The sequence below is a fragment of the Melitaea cinxia genome, chromosome 6, assembly GCF_905220565.1.
Source record: "Melitaea cinxia chromosome 6, ilMelCinx1.1, whole genome shotgun sequence".
NCBI classification, from domain to species: domain Eukaryota; kingdom Metazoa; phylum Arthropoda; class Insecta; order Lepidoptera; family Nymphalidae; genus Melitaea; species Melitaea cinxia.
The window spans coordinates 12,277,117-12,297,851 of NC_059399.1; the positions used below are offsets into that span (position 1 = coordinate 12,277,117).

Here is a 20,735-nt window from a genome sequence, read left to right on the forward strand (position 1 = left end):
ATAGATGCTTCTTGACTTTTGGTACGACTTAATCGTTTATATAATCAGAAGATTCGTCGTCTACAAAATCCCGCAATAACATAACAAAAATTTTTGTCGAAATAATAACACGAAAGTACAAGACGGATTTCTGCCATCCTACGCATTATTTAATTATCACCCGACTTCAACAAAACTCTTCTTCTCGCGTTGCGCAGATTTTGTTAAATTAGATTCGGACTAATCATAAAAAATAGACAAAATATGTTGAAAAATGTAAAACTGATTTAGTTAAATAAAGCTACCCTCACAATCTCACATAAAACAAATCTCTGTAACGAGTAGGACCCTATATTATTATATATTATTATATGACGAAATTATGAAATATAAATTGCACGAAAAACGTTACTGTGCTCCCACAAAAACAATGTGTTGTATATCTTATGAGTTTAAGATAAGATCTAAAATAGAACGAAATCTCAATGGTACCTTGTCCATACCAACACGCAAAACTTCAATTAAAGGGAACACGGTGCTAAAAATTAATTTACAGATGGCCCCATCTATTGCTGAACATTTTTACATAACTTTGTTTGTTAGGATCAAACGCAAGTGGCTTTTATAAACAAACATTAATTAGAAAAAGAAACAACTGTAAGCTTAAAGTACTCCTATATGGGCGATAGATTCCAAAGGTTGTCCCTTGAGTTTTTGGAAGGGATGTTATAGTAAAACTTCTATTACCAACTCAGTAAAAAAGACCTATTGTCATTAATTGTCACCTGGTAGGCCTTAAACGACGAGAAAAACTTATCTAGTCGGATGGCTTTTATTAGAAAACTTTTACCCACAATATACGGAGTATAGAAAAATAAAGCTTTCGTACGTGGCACAAATAAAACATAATGACCGAGACGGTTTCGTAGTGATATTGTTTAAGTATTACTTTGTCCCTTCGTTTCATATTTTAAGATTTCAATTCGTTTGTACATTAAGTTATTGTACGCAATGAACTTCTGTTAATTTGATTTTTATTGTTTACGTAATTTTGTTTTACATACTTATGGAATATGATCATAAAAGACAATTTCGAAAGTTACTAAATAAAGTTTCCCGTTAGTATTGACAACCCAAGACACGCTACAAACTAATTTTATAAAAATTACATTTAAAAAAATCTTACAAATAGGAAGAACTAGAACTAGGACTTTAGGAATGAAATAATTTCAACGTTAAGTTTAACAAAACATAAATTACTAGCCTTTTACAGAGACATTGAAAACACGAAAGTAAAAATGTCTCTCAAAATGTTTTTAAGAAAATTGGAGTTTCCAATTGTTATCCTTAACTGTCAATATTTTTACTAGACTCACAATACTTCAACTTTCCACTGATTGGGTAGAGATACAACATCTAGATAACAGATAAATATTATTTCAACTCTGCAAATGTAACGAACGGTTCGTCATTACCTAGGAAATATCAGATATTGATGTCTGATATCATTTACCCGTCTAGATTTTATAGAGCAAGCGATTATTCTTGATATTTTTCATGTAACATTTAATAACTTTTCCTGTCGGATATTTTATATACTTTTCGTTAGCTATAGTATTAAAACCAACTAACAAATTAGACTGCCTGTACTATTGAAAAGCTGAATTTTTTTTGGTATATACAGATTTTATGAGTTTTTATTTGAGTAGTTATATAATCCTTATGGAATTATTTTAAAGTGGAATAGTTGAAAAACTTTTTTATTTTTTCAACGAATTCTAAACATCAAATCAGTACAAAATTCCTAAATTGCACAACTCCAATTAGAGCAATTGATTCTGAATAAAGTCCATTCTTCCTTGCCTTATAGCTTTCTATGTCTATGGAAAGTGCCAAGTGTGAAATTGGATTTATTATGATCACTACTGAAGATATGTGTAATCGTTTCTTTTAAAAAAAGAATAAATAAATAATTTAGTGATTAACGACTTAGAAATAGGAGCGAATTATACATGGCAAAGAGGGAAGTATTATTTAAAAAAAGACGATTATTTGCCGCTGCGTTAGAGACTGACTCAATTAAACATTAATTTCACTGGCCAAAATAAGTAAATGAGTGTCTTAAAACTGTATATTTATTATTAAAATCCCCTCGACCATTTAGATAAAAAAATTGTTTCGTACAATTTAGGAAACCTGTTGTTCAATTAAGGGTACAACAAGTTGTGTTGATTGAACATATACAAAACCTTTTGTAGTTTTTGTAGTTGAAATTTCACTATAATATGAATTGAGTAATATTTTTTAGCTCACATAATTCCCCCGAGTCTTTTCAGATCGTTTTAATTCCAAAGATTTCAAGAACATTAGCTGTACTACTTAAAGCGGTCCAATTCAAGATACCCTCATGAGTAAAGAGTTAATTGTGAAAATTAAAAACAATGACAAGATTTTGTTGAATCAGTGAATTCTTTTATTACTTTAAGCTTGATATTTATGAGGATTACAAATTGTTTAATTTTGAATCAATAGTTATTGCGGCTACAATACTAAACCTTGCCATCCAATCATTAATAATATTTTGACTTATAAATATTGCGGAATAGATTTACTACATAAAAAAAAAATTAACAGCTTTAATAACCATTGTATACATTATCAGTTAACATTGAGCGTAGCGGGCAGGTTCCATTATGGTTCGGGTATGTATAAGTAATATTGACGCTATCACAGCTTTAGCGCAGATAGGACGGACGGGTCATCATTAACCAGTGACGGTTATTACGGCAGGTTGCGACGTTTATATTGTAAGAGATAATGCCTATTATTTAGCGTCGCATCCCACTAATATTCGGTTGTTTTTTGTACGCGACGTCGTTTCTCCTTAGTTAAATTCGCCCGATGTTTACGCACCATTATTTTATGACAACGCCATTATTCTTAATGAATTTCACGACATTGTAACAAATTTTTGGAACTCAATATTCATATTTTGTCCCTATATAAGTTAACTTAAAATCTGAATTAAAGTTCATGATACTTAGAATATGACGTAAGCTCAAAGTACCCATTACTTAATAAAGTGTTATTATTGATTGTTATTTAATTTAAATATTAAGTTTCTTTGTAATTTTGTCTTGTAACATTTTTATGTGGAGTAAAGTTGTTTTACTATTTATATTTATTTTCTTCAAAATGGTGCTACCGTCGATCTGAAATGTCAATTCCACTGAAAAGGCTTTAGGAATTGGTTATTTAATAATAATAAAGTAGGTCATATGTTTTATTACGCTTTGGATTACTTATAAGAAACATTTCAGCTGTAATTTAAAGTTCAAACACAAAAATAGAATCGGCGTCACAATAAAAGGCGTAGTGGTTACATAGTTTCGTAGCATCGTAGCATCGTAGTAGGCTACTAATGAGGCTACGATATTGTGCCGCCCAGCCGACCAACCCTAGCGGTCTCTATAAATTGCTTTCATGCATATTTATTTATTCAAATATTATGTATGAATTGAAATCTCGTCCGCGACTACTGAAATATGGCCTTCCATTGAAAATTGAATCACCCGAGTAAATTAGACAGAGACATAAGGAGTAATGATAAAGAACGCAATTTGTAGTTATTTAGTGCTCGACTTACTATTCGAGTACACTTCATAGTCTTCGAAGGAGTAAACTTGCAACAACAATTTTTTCATATTTTGTTCTCCTGATGTTTAAGGAAATTGTACTTTAATGAGTAAACTTATGCATCGAGGCGTATACTCATCTTGTTTTTGTGATAATACCACGTTTTCAAGCGCCCGTTAAAGTTGTAGTTTAATAGTTTTTTGATGACTCAGCGCGGCGTGTAAACGGCACCGGGTTGCGAATATTAATACAAAACAAATTTAACTTAAACCGTTCGAGTTTTTAAAAAAATGAACACTCAGTGATAAAGTTCACTTTTAAATAATTTAAATAAAAAATGTCGTTCATTTTATAAATTACTTACTAATTACTATACAGAAACAAATCGTACGATTACAAACATCTCCATAAATTAATATAGAAAAAAAATAGGGTAACAATCCAAGGACCGTTTACAGATAATTAAATAAATAAAGCGTACACTTCAAAGGTAGGGAACTAATTAAACTGGGTTCAGTGTATCGATTACTTATAAATTAAGACGGTTTAACTCTCAAAGGTAATTGGGTGAAAGTTCATCACAAATAATAATAGCATAGCGGCGTTCAGGAATATACATACTTTATTTGTGACAAAAATCAAGCAGTACTTTCATGGATGCATTTTTTTACTAATTAACATACTATCATATATCTAAGCTTTGAAGGTAACAATTATGCTGTACAATATCTGACCTAGTTACTCGATGTCTAAGCAATTGCATAAAACAGTTTTTGTGTTTGTTTGTAATAGCAGCCAATTTGTTTTAATGATATCTAATAGAAACAATAAATATTAACCTTACATTTTTGTTACTCATACGACTATTTTATAACATTTGTAAAAAATATACTTAATAAATTATTTTTTTTCGGACCCTTATTTCACTCGTGCAAATCTGAACGAGTTGTTGCTGTATTAGATAAAATAACAGATCCACTAAATCAAGAATACCTTTTTGATCTTTGTAAATAACTTGCAAAGGACTTTGAACATATTTAGCTTATGTGAGAGTACCTTTACAGTAAAATTTCTTCTTGAGAAGTTACCTTATATTCTTCGCTTACTTTATATTATTTAGCTTTGATACATTCGCAATTTAAGTTGTCTAAAACTCGTCGAGAAGGCGGCCGGATTAAATTATATATTTTTCCCCTTATAAACAGACGCAAGACCCGCTAGAGGGCAACATAAAGAGTAAGCAAAATAAGATAGAAAATACAATTACAGTTACGTTGATATAATATCTGCCTAAGAAATTGAAAAATAACATTAAAAGTATATACATTCTCGATTAAATTAGAACTGTTATTAGAATCTAGTTATTTTTTTTAAAGAATGTTCTTTTTTTCACTGCATTGAAATAAAAGTGTAGTAAAATTGATTTAGTGTAACAATAACGATTTTATAATAGTAATATAATAACAGAAACTTGTATTTAACTTAGTAGATGAATTAAAATCTTAATATAAATCATATAGCAAAAGCTCGTACACAAATATTCTTGAATATATTCCGAGTAACAATTCCGATTTAAATATCTTACACGAGTTATTGTAAGACTTTTTTTTGTATATATATATTTTTTTGTATATATGTTATATTTGTATGTAAAGTGTAAAAAAACCATATTTAAGAAAAGGCAGTAAAACATTCACGATTCCAGAGATGTACTAAATTGTTCTTTGAAGAGAGAGAGTAGTAATATTTAAAAAATTCTTACCTTTATTCCAATGTGAATAGGGAAGTCAGAAGCCAGGGCAGGCTGAGGGTGAAGTGCCGGCAGAAGCGGCAAAGGCAGAGGACAGGACATCATAGCTGCGCCAACCTGAAATAATTTTTTTTATATTTAGAAAATGAATCAAACTCTAACGTTTTAAATATTATTAACACACATTTATACAAAATGATATTGTAATTAAGGGTGTTATAGTAACTTTTACGTATTTTAAATTCGACAATGAGTTCAAGATTAATTTTATTTATCTAATATTTGTAACTTTAAAGCAAATACAATTTATAGAATTGAAAAAAAGTTAAAGCCAATAAATATAAACTTATTTTATTAACTGCTTAAAATAAAAACTATAATAATAGAATAAATATTTAATACAATATATCAAATTTAATGTTAAATATAAGTAAAACTGTAATAGTTCGTAAAATAATAATAAATATATCAAGTTACTAACGAAGTGTTCAATATTTTTACGCCAAATTTACAAACGTTATCCTTTGTAAATGTGTTTTGTTATTTTCCATACATCGCATGTAACTGAACACCGTTCATACTTTGTTCTTCTGTGTTTTAAAATACACTGCAGTATTGGTCCGTTTGAATTTCTCACATAGGTACTTAAATCTTCTACACATTTTTCACGAGCTTTTGTAGTTTCATTCTATGGGCTCTTTGCATATACCGTTGAGAGTTACTGAAATAGAATTTTACAATTCCAAGAGTATTCCGACTGATTTCTACCAACTTACACTACGTCCGTAGTCATGTTTGTTGTTCGAAACAACATGACTATGTACCTACTGTAAGTCTAAATACTAAATAATAAAAAGTTCCTACCATGTAAAATATTGCATATGAATATTGCGCGCAAAGAACAAATTAGCCTATACTTATGACGTATTGAAAACGATGAGTCCTATTTTTGTACAAAAATAATTAACGAAGAAAACGAGAAGCATAATGATTTGATAAAATTGAAAATTTTGACAAAAAAACTTTTGTTAAATAAATAAAATATGTTATAAATACACCAACCAATGAAATTAATAAACCTATAACGAACGCGTTGCAACAGAATTACATAGAATCGAAAACGTCGAAAACAATTTAGTTAGCGATGAATTTGAAAAGCGGATATAAACTCGGTATATGCTCTAATATTCCGTATGGGCCGGTGCGCCCGTTGAAAACGTTATGAATAATATATAGGCGTGAATGCAGCATCGCGGGAGATCAGGCGGTATTACCGGTGCTCGTGACAAATATGAGCGTCGAACAAACGGACAGGATGACACCGTGATGCTTTATTCGCGCCCTTGTGTTTATATATGGGTTTGAATTGTTTTGAAGAAATTTTCTCCTTTGACAGTTGTTGACTTAATACGTAATAAAAAGAAATGTTTGGGAATTTAAAGTACATAAATATACATTTTGTTTGTAACATATTATTAATAGCATCTGTGAATGTGATAAACAGAACGGTAATAACCAATTACTGAACCTGAAACATCAAAAATTACAATTTTCCTATCCAGAATTATTTTTTTATAGTATGTAATTTCAATATATATATATATATATATATATATATATATATATATATATATATATATATATATATATTTTTTTTTTTTTTTTTTTTTTTTCATCGCTATCAATAGCGGAAATATCAACTTTCATGCTTAAAGTCTGGAAACAAAGATCCCTACAAACTTTAATCCTCAACTGAGGTGGGGCACAGCAGGAAATAAATTGATCAAAATTGAGAACAGCCTGACTGAGGAAGTAACTCGACCTTACAGAAGATCACAGCTAAATAATACTTTCAAGCAGTGTTGTGTTCCGGTGGTGAGTAAGGTAGCCAGAGTCCTGGGGATGTTTGAGCGTAGAGTCGGCAACATACTTGCGATGCTTCTGGTGCTGCAGACGTCTATAAACTACGGTAATCGCTTTTCATCAGGTAAGCCGTAGCAGCAGTTGCTTAAAAAAAAATTGTCGAAATCGGTCCACCCGGTCAAAAGTTCTGATGTAACGTACATAAAATAAAATAAAATACAGTCGAATTGAGAACGTTCTCCTTTTTTGGAAGTCAGTTAAAAAGTGTGTAAATATGTGGATACGCCACAATTCATAATTAAATTTCCGCATATGATTACATATTTATTTATTTTACATATTTGTTTTATTACATTCTCAACCATACTCTCAAAGAAACGAAACTCGTTATACGTACAGCGTACTACATTCGCAATTTCTAAGTCGGTAATTATCATATTAGGTGCGGCGTCGTTTCGCGTAAAATTGAGATGCAATGTTTTGCTCTCAAGCATGTGAGGTATTAGTTACTTAATATTAATACATTACCGACCCGCTTGGTTTCGAGTGCAAATTACAGGCAAGCGCCGAAATTGGCATGCCTGAGGTATTTTCTAAATTATTCATTTAAAATTGAATACACAGATTTAACTATGGTTTATAAATTATAATATTTATATATATAGCATTTATTTTCGCATCAAGGTAAATATATCAGTAGGGTACCTCGATGCGGTCGGGGTGAAATAGTTAAGCGACACTATAGATTATAATTCATTAGAGTAAATAATGGAGTTTAGTAAGTGACATAATGATACAACTTTCTCAGTTCACGCATAGTTAGGAGGGTTGCCTCCAGGGACAGCGTCGCGGTCAGTCCCTACCTATAGGCAAATCAGTATCGAACCACTTTAATGGCCTAATTATGTTTTCACAGCAATCGTGCGCTAAATATTTATTTAATTAATCATATTTGGGCATATATATCACCGGATGGGACATTCAAGTAATTTGATCAGGATGTAGTTTAAAGTTCTCTGAGTATCGAATTCAAAGTAATCAAGCACTTAATGGCTTTTATTAAGGGATAGTGATCGTAGAATTTGTATGCGATTGAACATTAATGGAGGTCGTTTGATGATTCAATTTAAGGTCAGTCATGTTTTTATTATTACCATTTTAATAGATAATAATTTTAAAATACGAATATAGTTAGCGGAGCCGATATTATGTGATACTCGAATGAAAGTTCACAAAAACACACTTCTTACAGGCAATATTTATCGCTGTGATCTTCAGTAAGGTCGAGCTGTTTCCTAGTAGGGCTGATCCGGATTTTGAGCAATTTTTTTCTGCGGCAGCAGGATACTACTTCATGAATATTATAAATTTATGTACATAAACAAATTTATAAATTATATCGCAGGTACACGTGAAAGATATTTGTTTTATATCAATTACCAACGTAGTATACTCGCTGTTAGTATGGAATATCGCTTCAACATGAGAATAAAATATTAAATAATTTATTTATGTTCCGCGCTGACTCTATACATGATATAGAGTTGTATTTGATTCGATAACCGAACCGACCAAATCATATCTTACTTCTGTAAAATGAATTTTCATTCACGTACAAATATTTATTCATACATGAATGCAGTCTGATCGAATTTTTAGGGAAAAACATTCACTATTTCCACTTTATAAAGGCTGCAAACTAAAAAAAATCCATCGTAAATTTGGAATTGAAAACGTGAAGTTCATTTGGTTATTATAAAATACTTTTTTAATAAATTATTCTTCTTTTATCATTAATTAAGAGAGATCTATTGGCTCTCTATAAGGTTGACGGTTTCAATTATTTTATCGTTCTTCCAAAGTTGAGTACCCAATACTAATTAATTATATATCTATTTAATTAAATCACTCCAACTTCACAAAGTTTACTCCTATACGAGCGGTTCCCGCGAATTATTCGTGGTCTTTCTTTTAATTTTGTAGTAAAGTACCTCGTAATTTTCTTATTAGTATGAACTTTATTTTTTATACGCGGACAAAGTGTATTAATCAATTTTTATGTGATGCGTATAGCAATAAAAGGAGGCATAGCTTTTTTGTAATTTTATACTGGCGCTCTCGTGTTGTATTTCGTTTTGATTTCGGGTTTTAGATTATAGTTATGTCAGGTTGAGGCACCAGGATAGGAACGATATCATAAAAGTTTGCTTCATATATATTTACGAAATTTATACAGAAGTTAAATTTTTTTATTAATATCGATTTTGATTATTAGGGGAAACTTTATATTCCTTCATAATTTAGAAAGTGCTAATGATTTCAAAACTTATAATAACTAAGAAAATAGAAGAAAGTTAAACAAAGTAGAAAATAAAACGGATAGTTACCTCAAGAGAGATATATTTCCGCTATCTGAACTGCTATTAGTTTGCAGAATTCCTTAAGAATCAAACTAGTTCTTAGCAAGTTGGCGATTAAGTTGCAATCAGTGCAGTTGCATGGCAAGACGTTGCAAGTTACTGTAAACAGTTGGACCGTAAGTCCCATTGTAAGTCAGCTCAAGCTAGCCCAACTTCCGTTTGTTGTCTTAATAACTTTCTGCAATTACTGCGTGCAATATGTGTATATTTAATTATCGTGATGGAGGATGCTAACCGTACTAGAGTTCGTTGCGAGCTACTCGTAGCTCTTGAACCTAAGAGGATTCCAAAAGTTTTGATTCAACATGTAAATCATTATTACATGTACTGTGTTGTATACATAAGGTATTCGAATTACAGGTACTAATTACTACCGTCTATTGTTACAAACAATTTATATTTAACCATTTTATACGTAAAGCATAATGAAAAAATTTGCGTTTATTTTGAAATGAAAAGAAAAAAAATATTTCACGAGGTCGAAAAAGACATTAAAAGTTTACCAAACATTTTCTAACGACACAATTAATATAATATGATTTTTTATCTAGTGAATAAATATCATAATTAGTTTCATAATATATGTTGAAGAAATTAAATTGAAGTATTTTTTCTTAATTTAAGTATATATCAAATATTTAAATATTTTAACCTGATATATGGTATTGATTTTTTTTATTTAGGAGGTATAATTCATTATCATAATATATTTATAAATTATATATAAAAAAAATCTTGTGACATCCCTCTAATCTCTTGACGAGTCCAGCTTGAACAATTCGATGTTCCATTGTGCGTTACGCACGAAATTTACCACGACTTTAACACAAAGATCACATGACAATATTTAGTTCACTTCGTATGTTATGTATTAGATTTTTCACCAAACGACTGGCGGTACAAAATATGTATTAATCAAAATTCAAAAATTGATAAAATTTTATAATTTTCGATATCTAAATCTATTGACAGTTTTACAACATACCGCTGCTTACACATAACAAAAACAACAATGGCTATTATTCGGGAATGAGGAAAGGTTGAAGGATTAATGGAATAAATAGGGTTTATAAATTTTATTCTCTGCTATTATATTTTTGAAGACACACTTCAACTTTTTTCATAAAAAGAAAGCTAAATCTGCTTGTATTGTATTGTATTCTTCGTAATTTTAACCCAATTTATGTTTGCCCTCCGAGTGTTTTCGTCATGTATTAATTTAAAAAGTTATATTGCGGCCTCGGAAAAATCTTTAATAGAATAAGCTTTCAAATTATGACGATTCCTTTCTAGGAGGATTTAATTTCGCTGCAGATATTAACTATTATACAAATTGCTTGTTGACACAATTTAACTTGACTTCTTTGTGTTTTTGTTATATTTAGTCTTAAGGGGGAAACAAAAAAGGAAATCTTAAACGGTTTTTAATGTAATGTTTCCTCAAGTTAGTTTTGAAGGAAGAATAAATATTTTATTATAGTAAAAAAATGTATACAAATGTTACAATAGGTAAGGAAACTAGTGAAAAGTCACTAGTAGTGTAGTATATACTGAACGTCATGAGCTAAAATTACTTTTAGACAAGATCGCAGTCCTTGTCTGTGGTTAAGGGGCCGATTTACTCATTTTTAAAGTTATAGGAATCTTTGACACCACAATTTTATTTAGAAAAAACTAGCCTAACGATTTTATCTTCTCTCGCTCAACTGTCAATGTTCATCTCGAAAATGTAAGCTGTCACGATGTAACAGCGATACGTTGTTAAACTTTTTATTTTCATTAGTTCAAGGTATCATAAATATTAGTAGTCATTCATAAGTAGTATAACACAGATATTATGAAGGAGTTTCTCGTTACATTCTATCACAATGTAGTAAAACGATTTAGCCTGAGATGAACGAATTTCTACATACATTTAGTTGAAGACAAGCTGAGAACTAGTGTCGTTTACTCTGCTTATGACGACATTGTGTTTGGATTCAGCGTTTAACCTCGGGCCAAGTATACACGGGCAAACTAGATATTTAATTTAAAGCAGGAGGGAAAGGTAACTTAATGCAAGAAATATAGCCTAGAGATAACCATAATAACTATACGAATGTTAAACACATTTTGTAAGTTTTAATAGACGTATATTCTTCCTATCTACGCGGATTTTTTTTCTTACATTGAAAATAATCGCATCAAAATAATTTCCTATCTTAACATAATATATTGAGATGGATGCGGAGGATGAGGAGAGATTTGAATAGAGTACTTATAACTAGATCCCTGCCCTCTTATTGATTGTTTCGTGCTTATACATCGTACGTTACAATAATTGATATATTATAAAGTGCACCTGTATAATAAAGGCAACGGTATATTTATATAACTATAAATAATATAACGATCAATTTATTTTCATATAAAAAAAACTTTATACTTTTGTAAGATGGAAAAAATATCACTGCTAAAAATCGTAGTAAGTAATAACAAATAATCTGATAATAACAAGATTATACGCAAGTGAAAGTGCTGAAAGTGTCTGTTAAGTGTTATATGTTTAAAGCAGGTGGTCTAACAATTATGCAAAACTGAAATATTTAAATAAGTGTATTTGAAAACAATATATTTTAATTAACAATTCTTAAAGTTCTTGTGTATTTATAATTTTACATACTCGTAAGTAGGACTATATTTGAATTAAAACGTAGAAAGGATCGTTTACAAGGCAATACTGAATACGGCGTGGTATCAAGCATAAACTGATTTCCATCAACGGTTATGTTCGATTAATTATTGAGGCATTCTCCGCGCAGCTTGGGGGTTCGGCATGTCATTGAAAGCAATTACTCCCATTCTGTATGTGTACATAGGAACCCAGATCGGCCGTTACTCCTCTTACAGCTCAATATCATCAGAATCTATTCAAATAGATACACTCCCTGATAGACGGGCTCGCTCCGGTAGAACATAGAGCGCAACGTTCTCGCTGGTACTATATCGTACATCTTTGTTACTTACCTCCATAAATGATGGATAGCTTACCAATAACGCGATGGCAGTTCGAAAACATCGAGCCGGGAGGGGACAAAAATGCGGTTTAGAACACGTTGATCCTCGGCTTAAGGTCTAACTTCCTTTGTATGAACGACGCCAATTTCTTTTATAAAGATGTAAACGCCAGTCGATGTGTCAGTGGCTGATGGGGAAACTTTTCATTTTGGCGATGTATCGTGCCGATGTTGTTGGGCGGAAAAACAATTTTGTTGCTATTCGAGAGCTCATTTTTAACGTTATTGAGTGAGAACTTTCTGGAGTTTAGGTTTATTTGGATATTCTTCGAAAATGTTTTAGCCGCTACCGGTATGATGGATCCCTTTATTAGCTGTTTTTATTTTACTGACTACGTTTAACTAATTTAACGCGCTTTGATGCTTTTCGTGCAACAGACCCCGACCATGTTACAAGTTTATATTATAAAACGAAACGGTTATAATCTTACATGATATATTTTTATTTATTCCACTTGTAAAATATACACTTACTTTGCGTTTATATAACTATTGGTTAATATTTTTCGAATATCTCAAGTCATACGATAGTTATTGTACTTTATTTTTAGTAAATCGATTTTTTTTAAATGTAAACACTACAGTGTTAGTGTATAATGTAAATTATATAATATGGTATAGGAATTTAGTGTGTTATGTAAATTTAAAATATTAAGTATTTGTTTAACAATTAAGGTAACTTTTTATTATAATGTTATTTAATGTATGATTTTTTGTTTTCAAGAATGAAATGACATATTGTTTTCAAGAATGACATTTGTTTTCAAGAATGAATTATGGATAAAATGACATATTGATATCACACAAATACAACAAAAGCCGCTAATACGTTTCAGAGTCACACGTAACAACATGCTTAGAGAGGCACAAAACTTACAACTTATTTTATTCAATTTAACTTATGCGAAATTTTCACCTTACCAAAAATACTTATCATTTTTTATACAACACATTCAAAACTTAGTAATGTTGCAAAAGGACTCCATTATAGATACATTTTCAGTATATATTTGCTTAAAGAAAAAAAAAATTAAGACCTCTTTTCACTGTGTTCCCCTATACCCACCTGTCAATTTGAAACATTCTTATATTCGAGATGTTGTTGGTTTTATATTTGAGACAGACATATTTCTCGGTACCATTTCTTGAGTTACCCATACAAAAAAAAAATTGATATAATTTAAAAAATGCAAATGGGTGGAGAAGTTTTTACTATACTTAATTCTTAACTACTATTTACTATTTATTATTGCTTATATGCATCAAGATATTGACAGAATCTCTCTTAGAATCAAGCGTCGATACATGTTCTAGGCTTACTAGTTTATTATTTATACAGTATTCCCTTGACGCTCTAGTTTCATCCGACAAAGCCAATAGAACACAGAACACCTAATGGCAAGTAATTATTTAAATGACAGTATTTGCCGGCGCTGCATAGCGCTTTCTGCTTGTGCGTAAATTGTACAATACGAGTAGTTTTATATACCCAATGGATATAGACGTTAATTGCGTAATATCTATTACTTATAGTTATAACAAATATGAATGTTAACGAAAACGAATACTGTTTTTCTACTAAAAAATCTCTTATGAAGAATAATGAAAATGTATATCTTTAGTTTTACTGATATTTTTATTGACTGACTGTCTGTTTAATAACAATAAAATTTAACGCCGGGCTACCATTAAACCCAACTACTACATTATACGTCATTTTAGGGGTATATCTGAATAAAACAAACGCCGTAAACAACGCAGATAAAAACGAAATAATGTGCCGAACAATAGAGTTTCCATGATTTTTAAAGCTATTTTCATAGCGACTGAAACAGCGAATGGCAATAAGGCAATGTAATAACTTTACATTGCACCCGGAATGGGAATTCAAAAAACACCTGCACAAACAGAAATAGAAAAAGGTCTATATATGGAAACGTATCGTTCGGCTTTGATCACCCCTTTTCAATAATAGAACGAAACTCAGAACCTTTGTGCCCGGTGTCGCCGCAGGCATCGCAGCGCACTAACTGTAATGTGTCCATTTAATTCGCCGACGTAAAATATAACCCTTTTCCACTATTGTTCTTTCAAAGGGTTCTAATTTCTGTTATGTGCCCAACGTCAACACTCGGTGGCTAAACATCAAGTTTTGATTTTACATTGTTGCTTGCGTTTGACGCTTGTGTAGTTTCGTATGAAATAATAAATTAGTTTTAGGCTTTTTAAGATGTTTGAACAACTTAAGATCATAATAAAAGTAATCTTCGTAGTGTTGGAATTTTTTTATTTGTTTATAACACTTTTTTTTGTATTGTCTAAAAAAGATGGCTAAATAGCTATTAGTCCACCATTGTGTAGTACACACAATCAGTGACTACCTCAAGATTGTGTTTAAGATGTATAAGGTAGTGATTGTAGTGTACAATATAGTATAAATTACCAAATAAAATTGTCAATGTCGCATATAATTTTCTCTTGATATCTTTGTTTACTCAAAATCAATTGTTCGTTAACATTAAAGAATAATTATGGTAGTTGGTTCAAAGACAAGTTAGTTGTTCTTATTCTAAACACCAACAAAGGACTTGAAAAGTACGTCAAATGCACATAAATCGGAGATATTAATTAAAATCTAGTGTTAATTATAAACTTAAACAAGCGAAGCGGAGGGCGCTTGCGGCGGCGGCATGCGGGCGGGTAAACAGCACACCCGCTCTTTTTATGCCTTTGTCCCAACCAATTATAAAACATTACACGCGCAATACAAGTCCAAATGATGCGTATAATGTACTGATATTTTAATCAATTAATTTCGTTTTTTCAAATCACAGCGATAAAATTTCTCTGCGACATACGATTGAGGGAGTTCTCTGATTTGATGGATTCAAAAATTCGATTTTTTTTGCATAAATCATTTTCTTTAATATAGTGATAAAGTAATTATTCAAAATTAGAAGTAATTATATAGATAATTGTAATGTAATTAATTTTCGATTTTATCACATTTGCGAATACAAATGTTGACTTTTCAAATAAACTTTACTTGAAAGGAATAAAATTTTGTATAGACCATGTTGAACCAAACATATTCAAGCCAAGATAGGATGATGGTCATTCCACAGTTTGTATGTACGCGGAAAAAATGAGCGAGAAGATCAAGTCGGTTTGAGTGATATCTAGTCTTGTGGTCAAGGTTACGATTATAAAAACGTGACGGTGGTTGCATATTGAAAAGTTCTTCAAACACTTCTCATTATCATTGGTCCGTCTATTGCAAACGATTAAGACAGTATCAGACAGACACTGTGTCGCGTAGGACACTCTTCAGGAAAACGCAGAGTTGCCTAAGCTCTGCGCCACCCTCTCGGCCTCATTGGCTAGACCCACAGGAACGACGAGTCGATACTTGTGGAGCCAGTTCTCATTATACTTTCGGTAAAAACATATAGAGAGACGATGTCTCTTCGTATACTTAAAGATTCTTCACCATCCATAAACTTTGGATCGTCGAGAATGCGAACTACCTGGAGTTGAATGGAATCAAATTGTATGAGTTGTTATAATGGAAGTAAACGGTTATCGTAGCTTATAGACGTTTGCAACACCAGAAGCATCGCAAGCACTACACTACCCTCAATGCCCCAGGAACTCTCGTCACCTTACTCACCACAGGAACACAACATTGCTTGAGAGCAGTATTATTTAGTTGTGATCTTCTGTAAGGTCGAAGTACTTCCCTAGTCGGACTGCGCCATATTTTGAGCAGGATATCGGTTATATTATAAAATAATTTCTATCCATTAAGCAAATCTGTTCTTTAATCTGTTCGTCTGTAGTTTGAATCTTTGGTTGGACTATTATTAGTCTTTTGTAAGGAACGACTAATCTAATGAAAGGGTAAATAAAAATAAAATTTGAAATGGACATAAAATGGCAGGACATAAATATTGTGTTCATGACTAAAATTTCAAAATTTACGGATCTTTAAATCGGTATTTTTTTTCAATACTTGTACAGAAATTGTCTACAAATTGTCTACAAAATAATATAATTACACATAATATTAAAACTTCATACAAAGGTGCTGTTTGAAAGATTAAGCCTAGGTAACGATATGCGCCTGGAAACTGCAGAAGCGAAATTTTTCATATGGTGAATTTGTTGTATACGACCCTGGCATTATTTGTAATGGATTATTTAAATAATTGGTGTATTCAATTTCGGTAGAAACTTTTGATATTACAAAGTTTTGTTGATATCAAAATGATGAGACATAAAAATAAAAGTCGTTTAATTCATTTATAAGCAATATTTTAGTGTTACAAAGTTTCTTCATTTTAATAATACTTGTAAAAGAATTTAGTCAAATTAAACATGACTATTTCTTTCAATTTATGTGTTTACTTCTCATGTAAACGAGGTAAACCGAGTCGGAAAATAAGTTTAAAAGGAGTGCTCAAATAACGTTTGTGAGCAGTAATATAAAACTACAGAGTGATAGAAAATTTGTTTATATTTTTCACATTATTCGTAATTTAGCTCATCGTTATTCACAGTAAATAGAGTAAACTAAACGGATTACAGTTTCCGATAGTAGATGTAATATTCAGTACATTATGTATACACAATATGGACGATCTCGTAATTAGAATTTAAACCGCAGTGAATACAACAACCGCGTTAATATTTACATTTCCTGATTCATAACAATAGGTTAATTAGAATAATCTGTTAGTGTTTTAGAATTGTTGAGTCTATAATTTAAACATTTCAATGTTACGCGACGAGTTTAGTAAAGCCTAGCTATATACCTGATTGTCTGAATGGCTGAGGTAGCTTCTCTTAAACAAATTCGGTAGATATTAAATAAGTGCTATAGTTGCGGCAACGGTGAATGAGGAAGCCCTTTTTCCCATCTATGGTTGATTTCCCCTCTTTCATTTTATTACACGGCAATGCATTTGCGTCTACTTTAGTTTTGTAGGTCTTCACGAGCAAATTAAGATTACTTATTACTTGTTCTCTGGCTTTGCTTCTTGTAGTAGAAAAGAAATCCTTTATTTCATACAAAATACATTGACTCGCTTACATAGCCTAGTTTTACAAGATATGTATATAATTATATTTATAAAAAATTCCATGGTGATATTTTATTCACATAAAACATATAATATTGATTCGCATGTATTTTATCAGTTCAGTTTTTTTCAGCATCGATGAAAAGGAATATACAAATAGACTTTTTCCAAATCCCTAAAAGGCTCTTTATAATGTTAAGGAATTCCCAAGATAAAGATGTATCTGGCTTACTATTACCGTAGATCTTGAACGCGATCCATCAAAGGCATACCGTATTAGCATTAGCTGACCACCCGTACAAAGGATTTAATACAGCTATCGCATACTTTGTAACCGTACAATTCTTTAGTCTTATATCTTTTTATGCGTATTTTATACAATTTACTTTTAATAAAACCCTTATGTGTGTTTTCGAATCCTAATTAAGGATATCATACCTGAAAATGGTCTACCATTTTATATAAATGATATAATGTATTTTTGCTATATGATATCCAATTTTAAGGCATTATTATTTTTAAGGCATTAATAGTATTTATACTTGACCTCAAAAATACTTTTTCATCCGTTTTTTTTGTATATTACAAAATATTGTTGCCAGTTGTCGGGTAATTTTATCATCATTTTTTTTTTGTATTTTAGTAATGCCACCTCCCACGTACGGTATACTTACTTATCTATCACGGGGTTTTTCAATTATTCCATAAAAAAACAATTCTCATTTCCACGAATTTCAGTTTCATTAAATTAATTATGAGTGGAAATGAAAACGAACAAAAAAATATTTGCAAGGCTGTTTTCAGATATTCCAAACAAAACCTACTTTCAAAATAGATCACGTAATTACAATAGTATTAATTAGACACGAATAATAATGCAGTAATTAAAAAAATATTTCTTTATGTTATGTAACAATTGCGTAACATTATCTGTGTTATTTTAATATCCAATGAAAATATAAGTGATAAACGTATTTTATTGTTACTTCCAAATGGTTTTAGGTATTATATAGTTAAGTGTTTGATACTTTTGGTATAGGGAATAAGAATAATTTTATGAAACAACAATCTAACAAGAAATGATACTTAATTGTTTTCAATTCACTGACATTTATTGAGCAATTTTATATATATATATATATATATATATGTGTGTGTGTGTGCGTGTGTGTGTGTGTTTGTGTAAACATATAATTATATATATATATATATATATGTATACATTCAGAAGCATGGAATAATAACACGAAAAAAAAAACAAAGCACGATTGTACCTTTACTTTAAATCATTAACAAAAAGTTCTTATATGAAAAAAAAAATATTTAAAGCGATTTTATTTAATAAATTTAAGAAAAGTAGAATAAGACTAGCGGCGTTATTAGAACGTCTTTTGTCATTGAAAATACATTGTATGGGTATAATCACTGTCGTTTTTAAATATCCTTTGAGTGAAGTTTAAATTAAACCTCGTTTGTGTCTGAAATTCGGCAGCTTTAGAAAGATACGGCAAGATGCGAACAACCCGCCTGAAGAAACCCTGCTGTGCTGATTTAATTAACAAGATATGGGTCTCCTTTATACCAACTATGGGGCTACCTACTCTCAGAGGTTTTGTTGCTTTCAAACATTTTTCACCTTTTACACCGATAAATAAAGAGATGTATGGGAAAAACAGTTTTAATGCGTGCTCATATTGCATAGTTAACGTAACATCGATTGTACCAACGAGATTGCATTTATAACTTCGTACTTAATCGATTAAATTTCTGATGTGAAATTGTATTGTTTTCATTATCCATTTTGTTCGGGACATTGTTTCCGCTCACGGAACTCGTAAATTATGGACTGTATGTTTTCCTGCAAGCCCTCGGGCCAAGCTTTAGCAGTGTTAAAACGAATTGAAAACCGGTAATCGAATGCGCGCAATGGACGCTATGTCCATATTTTAAATTTAAACATCAAATGGAAATAACAGTTTAATATTTATTTTATTGTATTCTCGTGTAACATCCATCTCAGTTTCGTTTTTAAACACACCAGCTTGTTTTAAACAAGAATATTTTATTCACATCTACCCGGCTCTGACCATGTAGAACTTACATGTAAATTAGTATGAGCTCCGTACTGTTTAATTTTTTTTTATGTAATATTTGTTTACGAGCAGTGACTGTTACAGTAATTAACGATAATTATTTTGGAATATCTTAGAAAAAAATTGTTTGTTTAAGTAGTTACACCATTTATATTCTTTAAGATACGCACCTATTACTCGATCCTAAGACGCATCATTGCTTTTTATTGCTGAGTAAAATAAAAAAATACCATGTCTTCGTTGGGCGAGTTTCCTTCAAAAGATAATTAATCTTTTTAATATTAAACCTTTTATAGCGTAATTTCCCTTTATTATATTAAAATGAAATATTTGGCACAAGATAAGGTACGTCGTAAGTTTGTTGCTGTAAAGGTCCTAACATCTTTTGCGTCATCTGACGACACAGTTTGACGGCGAAATTAAAAAAGCGAAACAGCTGCTCACCTTAATTAGAATTTTCCGAATTATACAAAGTGGAATAACTTCGGACGATGCCAGCCCGCTTTTTAGGTTAAATTGTATTGTTAAAATCAAAAAGCAAATTTTTTTTAATAATATTAAATAAAAAATGAGACTTTCATTCAACGGAAAGTTTGTTTAGCATTCAAAATGCTATATTTATTTGGTGCGGTATCCTCATATCGAAGAGAGTTGTTTTCAGGATTATTCAACCACTTTTAAAAAGTCGACCGGCGTTATAAATAATTCTAAGTTTATTATTTTTATCATGTTTACAGACACAGAAAGCTGCCGACAGTCACATACTTATAATCAACATGAAATAAAGAATTAACTGAACCAAAGCCTCTTGAGATTCAAGTGAAAAATTTGACCAAAGTATACTGCATTGATAAAGC

The 20,735-nt window shown here is 30.9% G+C and overlaps 1 long non-coding RNA gene across 1 annotated transcript; it reads right to left on the reverse strand.

Moving 5' to 3' along the window:
* Window positions 1-1,031: 1,031 nt before the first annotated feature.
* Window positions 1,032-18,866, reverse strand: LOC123654376. Its single transcript, XR_006743232.1, has 3 exons — window positions 18,711-18,866; window positions 12,768-12,770; window positions 1,032-1,042 (listed from the first exon to the last, which is right to left on the reverse strand). It is a non-coding gene; the product is annotated as an uncharacterized LOC123654376 (long non-coding RNA).
* Between the last annotated feature and the right edge of the window lie 1,869 nt (window positions 18,867-20,735).